The sequence below is a fragment of the Pleurodeles waltl genome, chromosome 4_2 (assembly GCF_031143425.1).
Source record: "Pleurodeles waltl isolate 20211129_DDA chromosome 4_2, aPleWal1.hap1.20221129, whole genome shotgun sequence".
NCBI classification, from domain to species: domain Eukaryota; kingdom Metazoa; phylum Chordata; class Amphibia; order Caudata; family Salamandridae; genus Pleurodeles; species Pleurodeles waltl.
The window spans coordinates 1,013,662,265-1,013,684,338 of record NC_090443.1 but is presented as its reverse complement, the minus strand read 5'-3'; the positions used below and the strand labels follow the sequence as shown (position 1 = coordinate 1,013,684,338).

At 47.2% G+C, this 22,074-nt stretch overlaps 6 non-coding genes across 6 annotated transcripts; all 6 read right to left on the bottom strand.

The window, feature by feature from the left end:
- Window positions 1–1,277: 1,277 nt before the first annotated feature.
- TRNAT-UGU (transfer RNA threonine (anticodon UGU)) lies at window positions 1,278–1,350 on the bottom strand. The gene has a single exon. It is a non-coding gene; the product is annotated as a tRNA-Thr (tRNA).
- Window positions 1,351–2,109: 759 nt separating this feature from the next.
- TRNAE-CUC (transfer RNA glutamic acid (anticodon CUC)) lies at window positions 2,110–2,181 on the bottom strand. Its single transcript has one exon. It is a non-coding gene; the product is annotated as a tRNA-Glu (tRNA).
- Window positions 2,182–5,710: 3,529 nt separating this feature from the next.
- On the bottom strand, window positions 5,711–5,783 carry TRNAT-UGU (transfer RNA threonine (anticodon UGU)). The gene has a single exon. It is a non-coding gene; the product is annotated as a tRNA-Thr (tRNA).
- Window positions 5,784–6,543: 760 nt separating this feature from the next.
- Window positions 6,544–6,615, bottom strand: TRNAE-CUC (transfer RNA glutamic acid (anticodon CUC)). The gene has a single exon. It is a non-coding gene; the product is annotated as a tRNA-Glu (tRNA).
- Window positions 6,616–20,074: 13,459 nt separating this feature from the next.
- On the bottom strand, window positions 20,075–20,147 carry TRNAK-UUU (transfer RNA lysine (anticodon UUU)). The gene has a single exon. It is a non-coding gene; the product is annotated as a tRNA-Lys (tRNA).
- A 1,484-nt stretch (window positions 20,148–21,631) lies between these two features.
- On the bottom strand, window positions 21,632–21,703 carry TRNAE-CUC (transfer RNA glutamic acid (anticodon CUC)). The gene has a single exon. It is a non-coding gene; the product is annotated as a tRNA-Glu (tRNA).
- Window positions 21,704–22,074: the final 371 nt, after the last annotated feature.

Here is a 22,074-nt window from a genome sequence, read left to right as displayed (position 1 = left end):
AGATATCTTGTCTGCCTTATTACAAGTGCATTAGGATATCTGTGCTATATCCTAATACACTTATAATAACTTGCAATAAGGTGAATAAGCTATCAGTTACAGTTGTGACAGAGTAGCTGTCCACAAAACCCTGAACCAGGCCTGCAGTGTTAAGCCAACAACAGCGGCTAAACACAGTTATAGATCGCACTATAATGTTTGAATACCACGGAGGCTGACTTTAGGCTCCTGGTGGATGAGAATCTCTGCCACGCAGGCATCGATGGAAGTTATATATACGAGAAGAGAAGGTTCTCTTGTGAGTCATTTAATAAATATTGGCAACTGTGTACTATTAAAATAACAAGCAAACGGATTGGAAAATGAATTTTGATTTCATTGTTAATAGTGGGCACTGCAAATCTTTATCTTGTGGAAGGAAGGCATAAAATAAATTACCCAGTTAACGTCCTTGGAAACTGCCTTTTTTGCTTTTTGGAGTGCAATTAAATTTGCGTTGGCAACACGGTTCAAAAACAAAATGCAACAAGCATTGGCAAAGCCAATAGGCCGCGCTTGGTTGGCCTATTGACTTTGCTAATGTGTTTTTCATGTGCAACGTCAGCAAAAAAAGAGAGAAAGGTTGCGATGAGAGGGTCGGCCCCGGTGGCAACATCATTTAGTAAGTGCAGGCAAGCTGAATGACGCTAGAGCAGTTTCTTTTTTTTCTGTTTACCATTTTAAGATGGCAGATGCCACTTGGATTGGTAAACAAAAAATATGTTATTTGTGTAAACGCTCTTTTTGAAATACTGAGCAGCCCGGCAGGAAAAGGCAGCTGTTTAGGTGTCGAAAAACATTACAGTTAAAAATAAAATAAAAAATTTATTGAGAGGTCAAGAGGGTTGGGGAAGCATTGGCAGGAGGTGAGAAACCGGTAAGAGGGAAGCAGGTGGGGCCTGGTATAATGGAAGGTTAGCACATGAGAAGGCAAGAAAAAACTGGAATATTTAAGGAAAAAAGTAGTTTCCTACATGCCAGCAATAGAAGGATATAAGTTAGCCACTCAAAACCATGGTAAAGGGGTGTGGTCCAGGAAAAGGAAGAAGACAGGAAGAGGAAAGCAAACAATCCAGTAAGAAGCAAGGGGATGTGAGCGGCAGGAGAGCCATCCAGTGATTAGCAGTGGGCTGGTTCTAAGTCCACTGTAAGTTTATTGCATGGTCTACATAGGGATTTCACCTACAGATAGCTCTGTGGAAAGCTAAATCTAAAAAACAGCCCTGTGCATAAATGAAAGGCTCCAGCGAGATTTGAACTCGCGACCCCTGGTTTACAAGACCAGTGCTCTAACCCCTGAGCTATGGAGCCCGCTGTGCCCAGGGTCGGTGCCAGCTCACATTACAGGAAGTGAGAGGGTGTCCCGCCAGGTCCCTGGTAGAACCGAGGGTCCCCGCGAGCCCCACGGCCCCCAGAGCCCCCTGCCCGCTCTGTGCCCCGCAGACATGACCCGCATCAGGGGAGCGCTGGGCACCAACCTGCGCCGTGCCCCTGCTCCTGGCACCGGTGCCAGTCACACCCCTCCATGCGGGGGGCACGGAGTGCGGCGGCGGACAACTCACACCCCGCCCTGGCCGGAGCTTGCACTGAATGTGCCCAGGATCACACGGTGCGTCGCGGCGCCGACGGGACACCGCTGCAGACAAGCACCTGCGGAGTACTCAGTCCCCTCTTCCGCCTCACGGGGGCGCTCGCCCGCTGCAACCTGCACGGCTTAAGCGGGGGTGTCATGTACCTCCGGCGAACTTTACCGGTGATGGAGAGAGGCAGCAGGAGCTGCTCCCGGTGACTCAGTCTCTTTTCAAGAGATGTCACGCGAAAAACATTTCACTCGCGGAAATGTGTCTGTACGTTTTTGTAGCGAAAAGTAATACCTGCGTAAACGTAAACACCCCCCCCCGCCCCCTCTGGAGATCGTATTTCTTATCAACCAGGTCTCCTTTTGTCATGTGAGTCACTCTTCGGAATGTAACATATTTGCTGGTATCTTTTTAACAAAAATAAATAATTAGAAGTGATAGCACGCATAGTTTTATAATTTGAAGCAAATTGGTTTGTCAGAAAAATATCTTCCCTGACCGGGAATCGAACCCGGGCCGCGGCGGTGAGAGCGCCGAATCCTAACCACTAGACCACCAGGGAGCGTGCTCACAGCCTCAGAGCTGTTTTGTTTGACACAGATGCCCGACCATCAGTGCATGCAGTGTGAAAAGGGTGTAGTTTTATGTTTGTTGTTTTCCACCTCATACTTGAAAATTCCCTCATAATACTAACGCTACTGGTTACCAACGGAGAGAAGACCTGCCTAGACATAGAAGATACACTTCACTCAGACGGTTAATGCAGAGTGACTCACTGCAAACTGCATAGATTGCAACCTCTCTAGGTTTCCAGAAGGGCAGACTGTGGTAATGCACTTCAATGCTGAAAGGTAAATACATCAATAACCAGTACTACCACTGAGTTGTCGTCTCTTGGTTAGCACAACTTAACTCACCTCTCAGTGTACAAAAGTGCCCACTCATCACCAATGTTTAAAAGCTGCATTTAGTGGCACTGAAGACAGAAGGTGACCGTGGTGCGAGCTGGTACAACACTTAGAAGTGAACATCACACGGCTAGATGTAGGACTGCTCATCACGAAAAATAGAAGTACCGTTCTAGGAGGGAAGTGCCAGTCCTCAGGGTAAAGAGTGCTGAGCACCTTCCCGGGGGACAGCAGAACTTCTCGTACACATAGTCCTGCTTCACTTCCTGTTGTGTTATTTGTCTTCTCTGCCGTGGGCTTGCCTCTGGACCAAGTACTCTTTCCAGTCACTTCCCATTAGACCCAGGCCAGTGTCCTTCCCCTCTAGCTACCACATTGAAGGTACTTCTTTTTTTTTTATTGAGCATCGGGCTCCATGGTGGTATGTTGTTTGGGCATGCCGCTGTTTCTTGTCAGTTTCTTTCATGTCTGCACTCATCTCTCTACCTCTACCTCTCTCTACCTCTACCTACACCTGCCTCTGCCTCCACATACCTATACCTACATATACCTACCTCTACCTACACCTACCTCTAACTCTACCTACACAGACCTCTACTTAAACCTACCTCTACCTACACCTTACTTTACATACACCTACCTCTACTTCTGCTCACCTCCTCTTCTACCCACACCTACTTCTACCAACACCTACCTCTACCTACACCTACACCTACCTCTACCTACACCTATACCTACCTCTACCTCAACCTACTCCTACATCTACCTCTATCTCTACATACAGCTACCTCTACATACACCTATACCTACCTATACCTACTCCTACATCTACCTCTATCTCTGCCTACACCTACCTCTACTTCTACCTACACTTACCTCTACCTACCTATACCTACACTTATACCTACCTCTACCTCCACCTACCTGTACCTACACCTACCTCTGCCTCTACCTACCTCTATATGTACCTCTACCTACATCTACCTCTACCTACACCTACATCTACCTTTACCTATACCTATACCTACCTCAACCTACACCTACCTCTACCTACACTGACACCTACTTCTACCTCTACCTACATCTACACCTACCTCTACCAACACCTACCTCTACCACCATCTAATTCTACCAATACCCTTTACCTTTACTTACACCTACCTGTACCTACACCTACCTCTACATACACCTATCTCTACCAACATCTAATTCTACCAATACCCTTTACCTACACCTACCTGTACCTACGCCTACCTGTACCAACACCTACCTCTACCAACACCTACCTCTACCTACACCTACCTCTACACCTACCTCTACCTACTCCTTCCTTTACTTACACCTACCTCTACCTTCGCCTACCTCTACCTTCACCTATATCTACCTCTACCTACTACTACCTCTACCCACACAGACACCTACCTCTACCTACACCTACCGCTATCTGCCTCTACCTACAATTACCACTGCCTACACCTACCTCTACCTACACTTATCTCTCCCTACACCTTCCTCTACCTACCCCTACCTTCATCTACCTCTACCTGCACCTACCTCTATCTACACTGACACCTACCTCTACCTAGACCTACCTCTACCTACAACTACCTCTCCCTACCTCTACCTCTATCTGCACCTACCTATACCCCTACCTACCTCTACCTACCTTACCTACATCTAAACCTACCTCTACCTCCACCTCTACCTACATCTACCTACACCTACCTTCACCAACATCTACCTGTACCTCTACCTACCTCTACACCTACTTCTACCTACACCCCTTTCTCTGTCTCTCTGTCTCGCTCTCTTTCTCATGTTCTGGCGCGTATTGTGGGCACTTAAAGGGTATCAGTAGTACAAGGTACTACAGTACATGGAGTTGCGTATTGACGGCACTTAAAATGTATTGGTACTACAATACAGGGACCCACATATTGAGGGCACTAAAAGTGTGTGAGTACTACGATACAGGGAGCTGCGTACTGAGAGCACTTAAAGTGTGTCAGTACTACGATACAGGGAGGCACGAACTGAGAGCACTTAAAGTGTATCGGTACTACAATACGGAGAGCTGGTTCTCTTTCTTCTTCGCGTCATGGCAATAAGTTTTGCGTTTGTTTCTCTGTTCTATCTAACTGGAATACAAATATTACAAAAATTTTATAATAATGTTTGTTTCAAAATTTGATAAGCTATTAACGGTTTATCAAATTTGAAACAAAAATGAATATATCATTTTTCAAATATTTTACAATTCACTTAGAAATAAAAAAACAAAGGCGAAACTTATTGGCTTTGCCAATGCTTGCTTATATTTACAATTTTGAGATGGCAGGTGCCACTTGGATTGGTAAATACAAAATATGTTGTTAGTGTAAAAGCTCTTTTTGAAATACTGAGCAGCCTGGCAGCAAAAAGCAGCTGTCTATCTGTCCAGAAACATTCAGATAAAAAATTAAATAAAAAACTTATTGAAAGGTCAGGAGGTGTGGGGAGCAATGGCAAAAGGTGGGGGCTGGTATTTAATGGAAGCTCGGCACATGATAGAGCAAGAAAATACATGCACCCTCATGGAGTAATCCATGAAAGAGAAAAAAAGTAGTTTCCTACATGCCAGCGATAGACGGATACAAGTAAGCCAATCAAAAGTATGGTGAAGAGGTGTGGTCCAGGAAAGGAAAAAAGACAGGAAGCAGGAAATCCAATAGGAGGCAAGTGAATGTGAGTGGCAATAAAGCCATCCAGTGGTAAGCAGTGGGGTGGATCTAATCCACTGTAAATTTATGGCGTGGTCTACATAGGGCCTTTGACTACAGATTGTTTTAGGGCAGTGGTCTCCAAAAATGTTAATGCCGCATCCCCCCCTCCCCCCCCCCCAACTGAAAAATAAAAATCACTGCCCTCCCCTTCAGAATTTATCACAAATATTTTATACAGAGGGCAATGTGTAAATATGTCAAGAGGTATTTGAACATTGCAGTTAAGTACTGTTCCCTTTTTAAAAATGCAAAAAACATGTTTCTGCCCAAAACAAAACACTGTTATAAGTTTAATGCTTCTTTGGGCCAGAGCCTGGCGCCCCACCTGTGATCACTCGAGACCCCTAGCCCCCCAGTTTGAAAACATGTCTTACGGGAAGCTGAAGCTAAATACAGTCGTGGGCAAATAGAAAAGCGCTGAAGGCCCCAGCGAGATTTGAACTCGCGACCCCTGGTTTACAAGACCAGTGCTCTAACCCCTGAGCTATGGAGCCCGCTGTGCCCAGGGTCGGTGCCAGCTCACATTACAGGAAGTGAGAGGGTGTCCCGCCAGGTCCCTGGTAGAACCGAGGATGCCCCCCCCCGCGAGCCCCACGGCCCCCAGAGGCCCCTGCCCGCTCTGTGCCCCGCAGACATGACCCGCATCAGGGGAGCGCTGGGCACCAACCTGCACCGTGCCCCTGCTCCTGGCACCGGTGCCAGTCACACCCCTCCATACGGGGGGCACGGAGTGCGGCGGCGGACAACTCACACCCCGCCCTGGCCGGAGCTTGCACTGAATGTGCCCAGGATCACACGGTGCGTCGCGGCGCCGACGGGACACCGCTGCAGACAAGCACCTGCGGAGTACTCAGTCCCCTCTTCGGCCTCACGGGGGCGCTCGCCCGCTGCAACCTGCACGGCTTAAGCGGGGGTGTCATGTACCTCCGGCGAACTTTACCGGTGATGGAGAGAGGCAGCAGGAGCTGCTCCCGGTGACTCAGTCTCTTTTCAAGAGATGTTACGCGAAAAACATTTCACTCGCGAAAATGTGTCTGTACGTTTTTGTAGCGAAAAGTAATACCTGCGTAAACGTAAACACCCCCCCCCCGCCCCCTCTGGAGATCGTATTTCTTATCAACCAGGTCTCCTTTTGTCATGTGAGTCACTCTTCGGAATGTAACATATTTGCTGGTATCTTTTTAACAAAAATAGTGATGACACGCATAATTTTATAATTTGAAGCAAATTGGTTTAATGTCAGAAAAAGCAATTTTCCCTGACCGGGAATCGAACCCGGGCCGCGGCGGTGAGAGCGCCGAATCCTAACCACTAGACCACCAGGGAGCGTGCATAGTGACAGCGCTGTATTATTTGACACAGATGCACGACTATCAGTGCGTGCAGTGTGCAAAGGGTGTCGTTGTATATTTGTTGTTTTCCACCTCATGGTTGAAAATGTCCTCATAATACTAACACTACTGGTTACCAACGGAAAGAAAACCTGCCTAGACATAGAAGATACACTTCACTCAGAGGGTGATGCACAGTGACTCACTGCAAACTGCATAGATTGCAACCTCTCTAGGTTTCCAGAAGGGCAGACTGTGGTAACGCACTTCAATGCTGAAAGGTAAATACATCAATAACCAGTAATACCACTGAGTTGTCATCTCTTTGTTACCAAAACTTAACTCATCTCTCACTGTAGAAAAGTGCCCGCTCATTACAATCTCTAAAAGCTGCATTTAGTGGCACTGAAGACAGAAGGTGACCGTGGTGCGAGCTGGTACAACACTTAGAAGTGAACATCACACGGCTAGACGTAGAACTGCTCACCACGAAAAATAGAAGTACCGTTCAAGGAGGGGAGTGCCAGTCCTCGGGGTAAAGAGTGCTGAGCACCTTCCTGGAGGACAGCAGATCTTCTCGTACTCCCCGCAGGAGAGCAGATCTTCTCAGGGTCCCTCCAGGAAAACAGCAGATCTTCTCAGGGATCCCCGCAGGAGGACAGCAGATCTTCTCATACTTCCCGCAGGAGAGCAGATCTTCTCAGGGTCCCTCCGGGAGAACAGCAGATCTTCTCAGGGATCCCCGCAGGAGGACTTCAGATCTTCTCATACTTCCAGCAGGAGAGCAGATCTTCTCAGGGATCCCAGCAGGATGACAGCAGATCTTCTCAGGGATCCCAGCAGGATGACAGCAGATATTCTCAGAGATCCTTGCAGGGGGACAGCAGATCTTCTCAGGGATTTCTGCATGGGGACATCAGAGCTACTCAGGGATCCATGCAAGAGGACAGCAGATCTTGTCTGGGATCCTTGTAGGAGGACAGCAGATCTTCTCAAGGCCCCATGCAGAAGTGAAGCTGCTGTTATCAGGACTCCCTGCAGGACCATTTAAGCTTCACTCAAGGCTCTCTGCGGAAAGACAGCCAAGGCCGAACTGGCTGTACCAGGCATTGGGAGTTTCCCTGGGAGGCTGAAAGGGCGGAGGTCGCTTTTGTTACTGGGGGCTGGTTTTGTAGTAGTGAAGCAGTTTTATAAGCATTGCAGATTCCCTTGTATAGCCATCAGTTTTCAGGCAACAATTAAAGTTCTAAGATAACTCTGGTGATTAATGTGCCTGCTGGAGACAGATTGGAGTTTTGTCTAGTGGCGGTTTTTACTCATCTAAGGTAGCTCAGAGGGTTACTATACCGGCTGCAAAGAACTTGTACTATGCAAATTACAGAATAGAATTTTAAGTGCATTGCTCGGTGGGTTACTGCTTTTATCACAGAGATCTTTTTAGTACTGCACAGCTGATAAGTTACAATTATAGTCTAGCACAGTGGGCTATCAACCGCCATCAAAGAGCAGCATGCAAATTGCATGGTACATGTTAGAAAGTTATGTTTTTTTTCCAGTCTTTGATTATCCTAGTTTTGATAAAAAAAGGTTTGTTTGGTAGAAATAAATTATTCGCAAAGTCAATCCTAACCACTGTGTAACATTCAGAATCTTGAGTTTATGCTCCTGCAGACCAAGCCCTCTTAAAAAATGTAGTGGTAGGATTCTGTAAGAGGGTTAGCCAGAAGTTGAGTGGGATGTTCACTATTAGGGGGTCAGGAAAGTGCAGGAGGACGAGGACAACGTATACACACTAATGAATGTATGTAGCAGGGAAAGTGGGGAAGTAGTTGAAAGTTCAACTAAAAGGGGAATGTTACTGTAAATATGGAAAAAGGAGAAGGCCCACTTTTGCTAATGCATGAATTAGGAGAAAAATGTGCAGAATCGTACATGATCAGAAAAGAATACAGGCCTAGAATGTTCATGATGTCCAAATAGAGAGCCCAGGATAGGATGCGGGGTGCAAGGACAGAGACAAGCAGAAACATTTATTCATAATGCAGCTGGAAGTAGAAGTCCATTGAAAGCTTAAGCCATAACTTGATAACACACGCACAGTGAGGGCGCACATTCCGATCCACGTTCACAAGGGAAAGTGTACACCATGGTGATTTTGGTAAAGGAACACGATAAGCTTTGATGCATGAAGGCCAGCAGCTGTGCAAGGGAGGATAGACAGAAATGTTTCCAAGCGCGGAGTTAGCTGAGGAAGGACGCACTGATAGGGTTCAGAACGTGAGATCAAAAGGCACTGTGGTTTATTAGCAAATGTGTCCATGACAGATGTGTAACCTTCACTTTTCTGTAAATGTGTAATTAGATGCTTTCCCAAGGAGAAATGTGGCTTTGTGCTAACGTAAGTAGAGATAACAATGTACCAAGCAAGCACGTAAAACAATATGCATGGCTAATGATAAGACGCAGGCAAGGCATTTAGGGCCAGATGTAGCAAACGTTTGCGACTCGCAAACGGGCCGATTCGCAATTTGCGACAGTGCAAAATCGGAAATGGGATGCAAAAAGCCAATTTCCGATTCGCAAAAAGCGATGGGACCCGTTTGAGAGTCGCATCCGTTGCGACCCCATTTTGCGACCCGCAAATTGCAAGTCGCAATTTGCGAGTCGCAAACCTTATGCAATTGCAACTCGCAAATTGCGACTAGTCGCAAAAAGCCCAGTTTGCATGTCCCATTTACCACTAACTCAGAGCAGGTGGTAACCATTACCAAAGTATAAAAGGAGACCCAGAAGGCATCTGGGTCACTCAAGATGGCGGAGATATACCTGATAGCAGTGAGGAGGAGAGTCTACGCAGCCCAGCAGAGGAGGAGGAGGGGCCACAGACAGGAGAAGATATATAGAACAAGGCAGACCCTTTTCCAGCAAACTGAAGAGGAGATCTATGATAAATAATGCCTTAGCAGCGCAGCCATACTAGAATTAATAGATTTACTAAAACCACAGCTAGAACACAAGACTCTGCGTGGCTGCGCCATCCCTACGCATGTGCAAGTACTATGCGCACTGCACCTCTTGGCCTCAGGGAGCTATCAGGGGGTCATTGCCGTGGCAGGTGGGGTATCCCAAAGTGCAGTGTCAAGGTTCCTCAGGGCATTCCTAGATGCCTTAGTAGCGCACAGGTCTCAGTTCATATACTTACCAAGGAATGAGGCAGAAATTAACAGCACCAAGCTGGACCTTTACCGCATTGCCCACTTCCCCCATGTCATTGGATGTGTAGATGGGACACACATTCAAATATGCCCCCCGCTAATCTGGAACATATTTTCCGCAACAGAAAGTGTACCCACTCACTCAACATACAGGTTGTTTGTGATGCCCATTACGTCATCACGGACATCGTAGCTAAGTTTCCAGGCAGTACCCATGACTCATACATTTTTAGACATAGTGGGATACATCAACGCCTGGAACGTGGGGAGTTTGGAGACGGATACCTCCTAGGTAGAGCTGCATACACCTTGCAGACATACACACAGGTCACTGTGCACGACTATCTGGACTTACTAACAGTGTACTTTTGTGCCCAACAGGTGACAGTGCATATGCTCTAAGGCCATGGATCATGACTCCATTTTTAACACCCAGCAATGATTCAGAGAGGCAATACAACAGTGCGCATAAAAGGACCAGGAACCTGATCGAGCGCACCTTCGGACTGCTGAAGGCAAGATTCAGATGCCTCCACCGCAGTGGAGGCGCCCTCCAATACACCCCCATTACCGCTTTCGAAATTGTGGTCGCATGCGCCATCCTCCACAACATAGCCACCCGACGTGGGCTACCTCTCACCCCTGCAGACCCAGATCCTGATGATGAAGAGCAAGAACAACCACATCGCCATCATGGGGATAGGAGTCTAGCTAATCAAGGCAGACTGAGACGGGACCACATTGCAACGCAATATTCTGGACGGTACGTGTCAACTCCCACCATACTCACCTATTAACCATTTGTTAAGTGGAACAAAAATAACTGTTTTATTAATGTCATGAAGAAACTATATACAAGTTGAAATTGTCCATGGGCAGGAAAATGCCAACCAGTCATGTGGCACATTAACGCCATGTGCCACATGAATCTGTCCTGGCTGTTATCTATGATCTCCTGCCCCTCCTGCCAGCCTGGCTGGTCCCTGCTGCGTCCATGGTGCTGTGCCTACCACTCCTCAGCACCCTACTGTGAGTGGCAGAGACACTGCTCATTGTTGAGCCCTCCTCCCAGGTGTATTTGTTAACTTCCTGGCTGTGATGTCATCATCATGTGCCAGGAAGTGTTTCCAGGGTGTTCTGGTATGCTTTCTGGAGTGTTCTGCTGCATCTGCAAGCAATTTTGAAGGTATTCGCAATTTGCGACACCCACTCGCTAATTGCGAGTTCGTTTTTGCACACTCGCAAACAGCGACCTCGCAAACTGCGGACTCGCACACAGCGTTGCGAGTCCGGCTGCGAGTCGCAAAATCGGATCGCTTTTTTTTCTGGCATTCCAATTTGCGACTCGCATTTTGCGAGTCGCATCAACTCGCAAAATGCGAGTCGCAATTTTTATTTTTGCTACATCTGGCCCTTAGAGACTATAAAAGATGTTGTTTGTGATGACAAAGTGGAGTGCAGTATCAGTCACTGAGCTGCGCTGCCCTCCCGGCCGTCATTCATAAATGCTCATATTATTTGCCAAACAGAGTTGTGTCGTTCTTTCATTTCCTGACTCCACAACACGACCTTCTTCTTTGGAAGGCAAAGAACCAAGTTTAGGGTTGATTTTCAGCAGGAGGTTCTTTTTTTTTTCCAGAGATGTGAGCATCTGCATTCCCCAGAATGCAAATCGCCCGTTGGGCCAAATTAGAAAGAGTGACTGGGTCAACCAAAGAGTCTTCCTTCCTGGCCTCTTCCACCAAATCCAAAACTCTGGTGAGAGGACCCACCAAATCCAACATCCTATCCTGGAAATTAGATCACGCTCTCCCCACTCCTTTTTTAGGGTTTTTACCAAATTTAGAGATGAGTATAAGCATATTAGGGCTATGCAGGAAGGGCGTGGATACAGAGAAAGGGGAGGGTAGCAAAAGCTAATGACAAATGGTATTGTGGATTGAAGGTGAGGAAAGAGAAGCCACACCACAGGGAAGGCTCCACCTCAAAGACTCCGTGTCTGAAGACTTCGACCGGAGCATCAGGGAGGATGCGCGGAGGCAGAGGAAGCAAACATGGGTTAGGATCAGTCACGGCTCGCGGGGGTTACAGGGAGGTGCGCGGGGGGACAAAAGTGGGCATTTATAACATAAAAAAATTGAAATAAAAAAAAAACTTACCTCCGCACCGCAGATCCTCCGTCGTCTCCGCACTAGACAAGTCAGGCACAGGCTCCGAGCCTGCCATTCGGCAATCCTGACTCTGCTCAAAGCAGCATTAGGATTGGCTGGAAGTGCCCAGCCAGGGTGCTCCCAGGCAGACTGGGAGCCTGTGCCTGCTCTCTCAGCCCGGCAACATAGTGCCAGGCTGGAGAGAGCACACTGCGCATGTATGTTTGGTCGGCCCGAGACGGCCGGCCAAACACAAATGCACTTTGAGGAGAGTGCACAGTGCACTCCCCTCAGTGCTCTTCATCCCACATGCCCCGCCTCTTTTACCTGGTTTATTATCCTTTCCTTGTTAGAGGAAGGATTTGCAGTAGTTGCTGCTGGCGGGGGCGACGCTCCTCCGCCATAGCGGAGGAGCCGCCACTGGTTGGGATGTGAAGTGAATAGGCATCACGAAGAGGAACAGCTGTGCCTAGCGGCCCGTAACGGCAGATTAATGACCATTATGAGACATGAGCAGGAGGGAGAAACCCAGGGAGTGCGTGACGTTGAGCTCGCGAATGCAGAAAGAAAAAATGTACGTGCACGAACAGTAAGAATGATTATAACATAGAGCCCCAATATGTACAATGAAAAAAGATTTAGAAAAGGAGGGATGAAAAGTGCTTAACTTGACTGTGAGCAGCAAGAAAAGAGGACTTGTCACTCACAGTCAACATAATTATTGTGTCACTTGATGTTCTAATAGCTGTTACCATTGTGATATCATCGTATAGTTCTTATGTTTGTTTCTCTGGGAAGCGTAGTTCTTGCTTGGCTGCTGTATAATTAAAGCAAGAAAAGACTGTATAATATGAGCCTCCGGACTTGTAATAAAATTGAAAAGAACTATTGCATATCGGTTGGATGTTATTTGTGTAAAAGCTGTTTTAAATACTGAGTAGCCCGGCAGCAAAAAACAGCTGTTTAGCTGTCAAAGAACATACAAATTAAAAATAGAAAGAAAACTTATTGAAAAAGGTCAAGAGGGTGGGGGAGCAATGTCAGAAGGCAGGGAACCTGCAAGAGGGAAGCACCTGGGGGCGGGTATGTAATGGGAGCTCAGCACATGATAGGGCATGAAAACGCATGCACTCTCATAGAGTAAGTTTATGACAAGACCGGAGGCTCCTATTATGCTTTTCTTTTCTTATTTAATTAAACAGCAGCTGCAGTCAAGAGCTACAATTCACATGAGGCAACGAAAAAAGTGGCCAATGGGAACCAAGAAGTAGTCATAGTAACACACCAATCACCGACAGAGTAGCCCTATAATACTTATCTTGACTGAGAACAGCCCTCTTTTCTTGCTGCTCGCAGTCAAGATAAGTATTTGTTTCTTTATTCACTATACAGTAAATTGTATGCATGGTATGTGTCAGCAGCGGTTCCTCGCTTGTTTGCTGTAGGTTCTACGCGCGTTATCGCATCGTGCTTCATTTCCCTTGTTCAGTAGGCTTGTAGCCGCAATTTGTTTCCCCGCCGTGCGCTGCCCAACGTTAGTTTTCTTCCGTTTCTTCCTCAGCGCGACCACCATTTTACACGGCGATCGCGCTGAACAGTCAGAATTCGTGTTTCTCTGCCTCACAGATAAATAAAGTGTTTCCTGCTCCTTTTCGGGCTGCCGGTTCCGGTTTTTGATCACCCGGACCTTCTGACGGCTTCTAAGGGGCTGTCTATTCCCTGCAGTTCATTTCCTGGTGCCTGGTTTCCCCGCCCAGAGGCGGAGTTTAGTCTCTCCAGCCGGCCTGAAGAAAAAAATTAACCTGTCAGCACCATTCTCTACTCCAGCCAGTTTATACCTATAAATACTGCTTAATATGGATAGCTCCCCATTTTCCCATGCTGCCACGGAGGAGGAAGAAATAATTAGGGAAAATCTCAATTATTTTATCCAGTCTTCAGTGGAACAAGCAGTCTGTGCTTCTATTGATAGATTATCAAAGACATTAGGGAATTCAGTTGTACAATTAATGTCTAAGACGATGTTGGCCCACTCTGCGGGGGAAAGCAGAGAGCGTCGGGGAATTAAAAAAAATAAAACAACGCTTTTAAATAGTGAGGATTCCTCACACAAGGCGGAGGAAGCAGTTCCTCAAAAGCCTCCCTTAAAGGAGGGGATACTTTTAAAAAAAATCATCAAAAAAATGTGCAACCAAAACAAAACACATTACGCCCATTGTAATTTGTAAAATGTTGGACACTGATGATGATGATGCGCATTACAATTATCCGGATTCGGATCTTTCCGACAAAGACAATAGAGACTCCGTCTCTTCTCCTCCTCCTAAAAAAGTGAAGGCACAAACCCTTTTGGGTTCCAAAACAAGTAGGGTTTTTGACTCTGAGGGTGAACCCATGTTTGATCCCAATGACATTCAGCACCCGCTCTCTACCAAGTGGTTGCCTGCGGATCATGTGGCAGAATATCTGACCTCTAAATTACGCTCTCCCCTTGACAAACAGGTCAGGTCAAAGCTCAGGTCGGAGTATCCCCGTCCTTCCCTTCCTTCAAAGATTACAACTGCTCCTGTTATAGACACTTCCCTCATTACCTTCTTTTCCAAATTCGGAAAGGACCCTCGAAAGGGAGTTGACAAGGCCTGGTCTACCTGCCAGGATAAACTTTTGGATGTGGTGGGTCCCTTATCACTTATTTTTGATATGGTAGAGGCAGCCCGCTTGGACAATGCTATCCTTGATCCTGTTGAATTGTCATGTGGGTACAACGGGCCGTTTGTTTATTAGGGAACGCTAATTGCGCCATAACCCACGAGCATAGGAAAGGATTGTTACTCAAGTTGGATCCTAAGCTCGTCAGCCTGGCAACCTCAGACCCGGGAGTCAAAGCGGAAGGATGCCTATTTGGAGACTCGTTCATCAAAGAACTCAGTAAATATGTGGCCACGCTCGCTTCCCTGGACAAAGCCCAGCAATCTTTAAAAAAGGTGTTTTCCAGTCGGGGTTTCTCCAGGGCCGGCAGAGGCAGGAACCGCTTTGCCCGCCGATCATACAGCAACCAAGTTTCCCGTGGTGCCTACGCCAGCGCTTACCAGGAATACAAACCTCAGTTTTACCCTCAGAAGAACCGAGGATTCAGGAGCAGGGGCGGCAGAGGCTCCCGTTTCTCTTCCCAACCCGGTAAGTCATTCCATTATTATTCCGGTGGGAGGTCACCTTGCTTTTTTCCTTCCAAAATGGCAGTCTCTCACAGTAGATCCCTGGGTATTGAACACAGTTCAGGCAGTGCTTAATTTGTAAATTTGGAGGTGCCGGTGCTCAAAGCCCTTTTCTTAAACACGTGGCTGCTGTAATTAAATCTGCCAGCACTGAACACTGAGGCAGCATAATCCTGAAGCCATCTCGGGCCTCTTAAACCCATTTACGGCCACCCCTGCCCCTTCAGCTCATCCTGCAACTTTCTACTTTCTCCCTTTATGATGCTTTTTAGTTTTTCCTTCTTCCGTCTTTCCCATACGTGTCTTTTGCTCGAAGCAAATGCTTGAGGCATAAGAGTAAGCCCCGGCCCTCACAAATAAGTGCCGGTGCTCAGCACCGGAAACAACAAGCACAAATTAAGCACTGAGTTCAGGGCTACACTATAGAGCTTTGTTCAGAGCCTTTTCAGGCAAACTTCCCTCATCCGCCCCAGTTCTCATTGGAAATGGAAAACACGATCTCCATGGAAATTCAATCTCTTCTCCAAAAGCGAGCTATTGTCCCTTTTCCCTCAATCCTTCGGGGTTTGTCAGTTCGGTTTTTCTAGTTCAGATGAAAAACAAGAAGATGCGTCCGGTGATCAATCTCAAATCCTTCAACCAATTTTTTATTTACCGTCACTTCAAGATGGAAACCATCCTACATCTCAGGGATTCTCTTCTTCAAGGCGATTGGATGGTTTGTTTAGATCTCCAGGATGCTTATCTCAACTGTGCCCATGCATCCAACTTCAAGAAAGTTTTTGCAGTTCCAATGGCACGGTCAAATGTATCACTTTTCGTCCCTTCCGTTCGGCCTGTCTTCCGCCCCTTGGTGTTTCACAAAACTTATGAAACCAGTAGTAGCCTCCCTCAGAGCTCAGGGAGTCAGACTAATTATCTACCTAGATGACATCCTCCTTATGAACCAAAATCACTCAACCCTCCTCCATCACGTTCATGTAACCTCTTCGCTTCTATCCGATCTAGGTTTTATTATTAACAACGAGAAATCTTCCCTGATTCCAGTCCAAAGAATCGAGTTCTTAGGTTTCCTAGTGGATTCTGTGTCTGCCATTTTTCTTCTTCCTTCGGAAAAAATAAAGTCTATCAAATGAGAAATTCTTCAGACCTTACGCAGTTCTCGCCTTTCCATCAGGTCCCTAGCAAGAATTGTAGGCCTTCTATCCTCTTCAATTCAGGCCATCTTCCCAGGCCCATTACATTATCGAGCTCTCCAAAGACTAAAGATTTGTCATCTTCGAAAAGAGTTGGCTTATTCGGATCCTGTTATCCTTGATCAAGACTTATGTACAGAATTGCAGTGGTGGATAGACCATTTAGACGCTTGGAACGGCAGGACTATTTTGCGTCAGCCTCAGATCTTGTATTAGAATCAGATGGAAGTCTGCTGGGTTGGGGAGCCCGGTGTGGTCCAATCTCGACTGGAGGCACATGGTCTCTAGAGGAGTCCAAGTTGCACATAAATTGTTTAGAGATGCTTGCCGGGTCCTTTGCGATCAAAAGCCTTGCAAGAGACAAAGGGGGTCATTCTGACTCCCGCCGGCCGCGGTAACTGCAGGGCCGGCGGGAGCCGCCAGAATACCGCTGCGCGGTCAGAAGACCGCCGCGGTTATTCTGAGTTTCCCGCTGGGCGGGCGGGCGACCGCCAGAAGGCCGCCCGCCCGTCCAGCGGGAAACCCCCTTCCACGAGGATGCCGGCTCCGAATGGAGCCGGCGGAGTGGAAAGGGTGCGACGGGTGCAGTTGCACCCGTCGCGATTTTTTGTGTCTGCATGGCAGACACTGAAAATCTTGGTGGGGCCCTGTTACGGGGGCCCCTGCAGTGCCCATGCCATTGGCATGGGCACTGCAGGGGCCCCCAGGGGCCCCACAACACCCCTTACCGCCATCCTGTTCCTGGCGGCCAAAACCGCCAGGAACAGGATGGCGGTAAGGGGGTCGGAATCCCCATGGCGGCGCAGCAAGCTGCGCCGCCGTGGAGGATTCCCCAGGGCAGCGGGAAACCGGCGGTACACCGCCGGTTTCCCGTTTCTGACCGCGGCTGTACCGCCGCGGTCAGAATGCCCAGGGATGCACCGCCAGCCTGTTGGCGGTGCATCCGCGGTCCCCGGCCCTGGCGGATTTTACCGCCAGGGTCCGAATGACCCCCAAAGTTTGTTGTTCAATTCTGCTCAGAATGGACAACATTTCAGCGGTTCGTTACATAAACCATTTAGGAGGAACAAAGTCCAAACCTTTAGCGGAATTAGCGAAAGGGTTTTGGGATTTTTGTCTTCAATACAAAATTTCAGTCCAAGCAGAATACTTACCAGGCTATCAAAATACGGTGGCAGATTGGCATTCTCGTCATTTTCGAGACTCAAGCGACTGGAAACTTCATCGCAATGTTTTACAATCCATCTTCCACAGATGGGGGCCTTTTCACGTAGATCTGTTCGCGTCCCGCCTCTATGCGCAACTGCCGCAGTTCTTCAGCTGGTGCCCGGATCCCTCAGCGTTAGCCTTCGATGCTTTTTCTCAGGATTGGTCAACCTCCCTCAACTATGCCTTCCCTCCTTTCATGTTGATTGCGCGTCTGCTAGTGCAGGTTCGTCGTCAACGGGCTACATTAGTCCTCGTTGCTCCCTTTTTGGCAGTCTCAAGTATTGTTTCCCACTCTTCTGGAACTATCAATCGAATCCCCGTTTCTTATCCCTTCCTTCCCAGATCTACTCTCCAGCCCCCTCGGTCTTCCTCATCCCCTCATCCTAGACAATCTCCTAACCCTTTCAGTATGGAAAATATCAGGGAATCCCACTCTTTCCCTTCTATTTTGGCAGAGGCTTCAAACTTCATCAAGCTTCCCTGGGCTCCTGGAACAAAAAAGGTGTATAAATCAGCTTGGTCTCTCTGGCATAGCTGGTGTCTGGGAAAACACATTGATCCCATTACAGCAGATGTAACTTTCCTAGTCAATTTTCTTGCAGCAGAAGCTAGCAAAGGTAAGACTTATCGTACTATTAACTCATGTAGGTCTGCTATATCTTCTTCACACATTTTCAGCAACGGAAAATCAATCGGAGAGCATCCTTTGGTATGTCGCCTATTAAAGGGAGTAAAATTTTATAATCCACCTAAACCTAAATACAGTTCTTTATGGGATGTAAATGTTGTCTTTAATTTGTTTTCGTCTTGGCCGGACAATGAGTTGCTACCTCTCAAAAGATTATCGGCCAAGCTAGCCATGTTGTTGTGCCTCGTTTCTTTTAAACGTCTTTCTGATGTTAGAGCACTAGATATTACAGCACGGTCTTTTACTCCAACAGGTGTTCTATTCAATGTTCACGGATGTACAAAAACTGGTCTTTCCTCAGTCTTTTATCCTTATTTTCCAGACCACCCCAAATTATGGGTTGGCCAGTGTTTAAAGGTCTATGAGAATCAGACATCCGATTTGAGGACTTCTTCCTCGTCACAACTCCTAATTTCTTTCAGGAAGCCTTACAAACCTGTATCCTCTCCTACTCTAGCTTGATGGGTCAGATGGATTATGAACCTGGCAGGTCTTGTTACGTCCGCTTTCGGGGCTCATTCCGCTAGGGGAGCTATGGCTTCCAAAGCTTTTTGGGCTGCCTCCCATCTGGAGGACATTCTCAGATCGGATGACTGGTCTAATGATAATGTATTCAGAATGTTTTATTGCCAGCCTGTTCACCATGTTTCTCTAGATATTACTGATTTGCTTTAAAATAGCATAATAGGAGCCTCCGGTCTTGTCATAAAATGTAGATTTTCCTAGTAAATTTGTGAAGGAAAGCCTTAATTTTATTAAAGACACGGAGGCGAGTATTATCCCGCCTCTACAAATTCTAATGCTTATTATTTTTGTTCCCTCCCAGCAACATCTTCGACTCCACAAACTTCCTCTTAAGGATTTCAACGTTCACCACCACATTTCTGGTACCGCCTCTCCTACGGCGTTCGATTCCAAGTTTCAGGATCCCAGGGTTCAAGATCTTCCACGTTCCATATCTGGACTTTTGACTGTGGTTCAAGAACTTTTGTCGGTGTTCATGGCATTATGGGGGTTATTACAACTTTGGAGGAGGTGTTAATCTGTCCCAAAAGTGACGGTAAAGTGACGGATATACCACCAGCCGTATTACGAATTCCATAGGATATAATGGACTCGTAATACTGCTGGTGGTATATCCGTCACTTTACTGTCACTTTTGGGACGGATTAACACCTCCTCCAAAGTTGTAATAACCCCCTATGTATCTGTTGTACTATTATTCCACTGTTTACCTCTTAAGCTTGCATAAGAAATGAGGGCTGTTCTCAGTCAAGATATGTATTATAGGGCTACTCTGTCGGTGATTGGTGTGTTACTGTGACTAGTTCTTGGTTCCCATTGGCCACTTTTTTGTTGCCTTATGGGAATTGTAGTCCTTCACTACAGCTGCTGTTTAATTAAATAAGAAAAGAAAAGCATACTACTCGCCTCCGTGTCTTTAATAAAATTAAGACTTTCCTTCATAAATTTACTAGGAAAATCTACATTAATGGATAAGAAAAAACGTAGTCTCCAAAATGCCAACAATAGAAGGAGACAAGTTACCCAATCAAAAGCATGGTAAACAGGTGTGCTCCATGAAAGCGAAAAAGACAGGAAGACGCAAGCAATCCAATAGGAGGCAAGCAAATGTGAGTGGCAGGAGAGCCATCCAGTGGTAAGCAGTGGGCTGGTTCTAAGCCCACTGTAAGTTTATTGTATGGTCTACATACTGGCCTTTGATAGCTCTACGGGAAGCTGAAGCTAAAAACAGTTGTGTGCAAATAGAAAAGAGTTGAAGGCCCCAGTGAGATTTGAACTCACGACCCCTGGTTTAAAAGACCAGTGTTCTAACCCCTGAGCTATGGAGCCAGCTGTGCCCCAGGGTTGGTGCCAGCTCACATTGAAGAAAGTGAGAGGTTGTCCCGCTAGGTCACTGGTAGAACCGAGGATGCCCCCTGCGAGCCCCACGGCCCCCAGAGGCCGCCCTGCCCGCTCTGTGCCCCGCAGACATGACCCGCATCGGGGGAGCGCTGTGCACCAACCTGCACCATGCCACTGCTCCTGGCACCAGTGCCACAGTCACACCCCTCCATACGGGGGGCATGGAGTGTGGCGGGCGGACAACTCACACCCCGCCCTGACCGGAGCTTGGCACTGAATGTGCCCCAAATCACACGGTGCGTCACGGCGCCGACGGGACACTACTGCAGACAAGCACCTTCGGAGTATTCAGTCCCCTCTTCGGCCTCACGGGGGCCCTCGCCCCGCTGCAATCTTCAAGGCTTAAGAGGGGGTGTTATGTACCTCTGGGGTGAACTTTACCGGTGATGGAGAGAGGCAGCAGCAGCTGGTCCCAGTGACTTAGGGCCAGATGTAGCAAAATAGCAAAATAGCAAATTGCGACTTGCAATTTGCGAGTCCGTGCGACTCGCAAATTGCAAGTCGCAATTTGCTATGCAGAAAGGTGTCTCAGACACCTTCTGCAACTCGCAATGGGGTCGCAAAGACCCACCTCATTAATATTAATTAGGTGGGTCGCAGTTTGCGACCCCATTGCGAGTATGGGCACCCACGGGGATGGTGGCCTGCTGGAGACAGCAGACCACCATGTCCGTGACTGCTTTTTAATAAAGCAGTTTTTTTTTTTTATCTGCAGCCCGTTTTCCTTAAAGGAAAACGAGCTGCACTTAGAAAAAAAAACGAAACCTTTTGTTTCGGTATTTTTCAGAGCAGGCAGTGGTCCTAAAAATATTATTTTTTTCCATTCACAAAGGGGAAGGGGTCCCCTGGGGACCCCTTCCCGTTTGCGACTGGGTTACCATCCATTTCAAGTGGATGGTAACTGCGATTTCATTTGCGACCGCTTTTGCGGTCGCAAATGAAATTGCCTAGCATTGCGAGTCGCAAATAGGAAGGGAACACCCCTTCCTATTTGTGAGTCGGAAATGCATTTTGCGAGTCGGATCCGACTCGCAAAATGCATTTCTGCATAGCGGAGAGGCTTTTGCGCCTCGCAAACGGCGTTTCTCGCCGTTTGCGAGGCGCAAACACTTTTCTACATCTGGCCCTTAGTCTGCTTACAAGAGATGTCACGTGGAAAACATTTCACTTGCCAGAATGTGTCTGTACGTTTTTGTAGCGAAAAGAAATACCTGCATAAACGTAAACACACCCCCCCTTCTGGAGATCGTATTTCTCATCAACCAGGTCTCCTTTTGTCATTTGAGTCACTCTTCGGAATTTAACATATTTGCTGGTATCTTTTTAAGAAAAATAAATAATTAGAAGTGATAGCACGCATAGTTTTATAATTAGAAGCAAATTGGTTTGTCAGAAAAATATAAAATAACATCTTCCCTGACCGGGAATCGAACCCGGGCCGCGGCGGTGAGAGCGCCGAATCCTAACCACTAGACCACCAGGGAGCGTGATCACAGTGATGGAGCTGCCTTATTTCACACAGACCCACTACGGTCAGCGTATGCAGTGTGCAAAGGGTGTAGTTTTATATTTGTTCATTTCCACCTACCAACATACTTGAAAATGTCCTCATAATACTAACACTAGTGTTTACCAACAGAAAGAAAACCTGCCTAGACATAGAAGATACACTTCACTCAGAGGGTGATGCACAGTGACTCACTGCAAACTGCATAGATTGCAACCTCTCTAGGTTTCCAGAAGGGCAGACTGTGGTAACGCTCTTCAATGCTGAAAGGTAAATACATCAATAACCAGTACTACCACTGAGTTGTCGTCTCTTGGTTAGCACAACTTAACTCACCTCTCAGTGTAG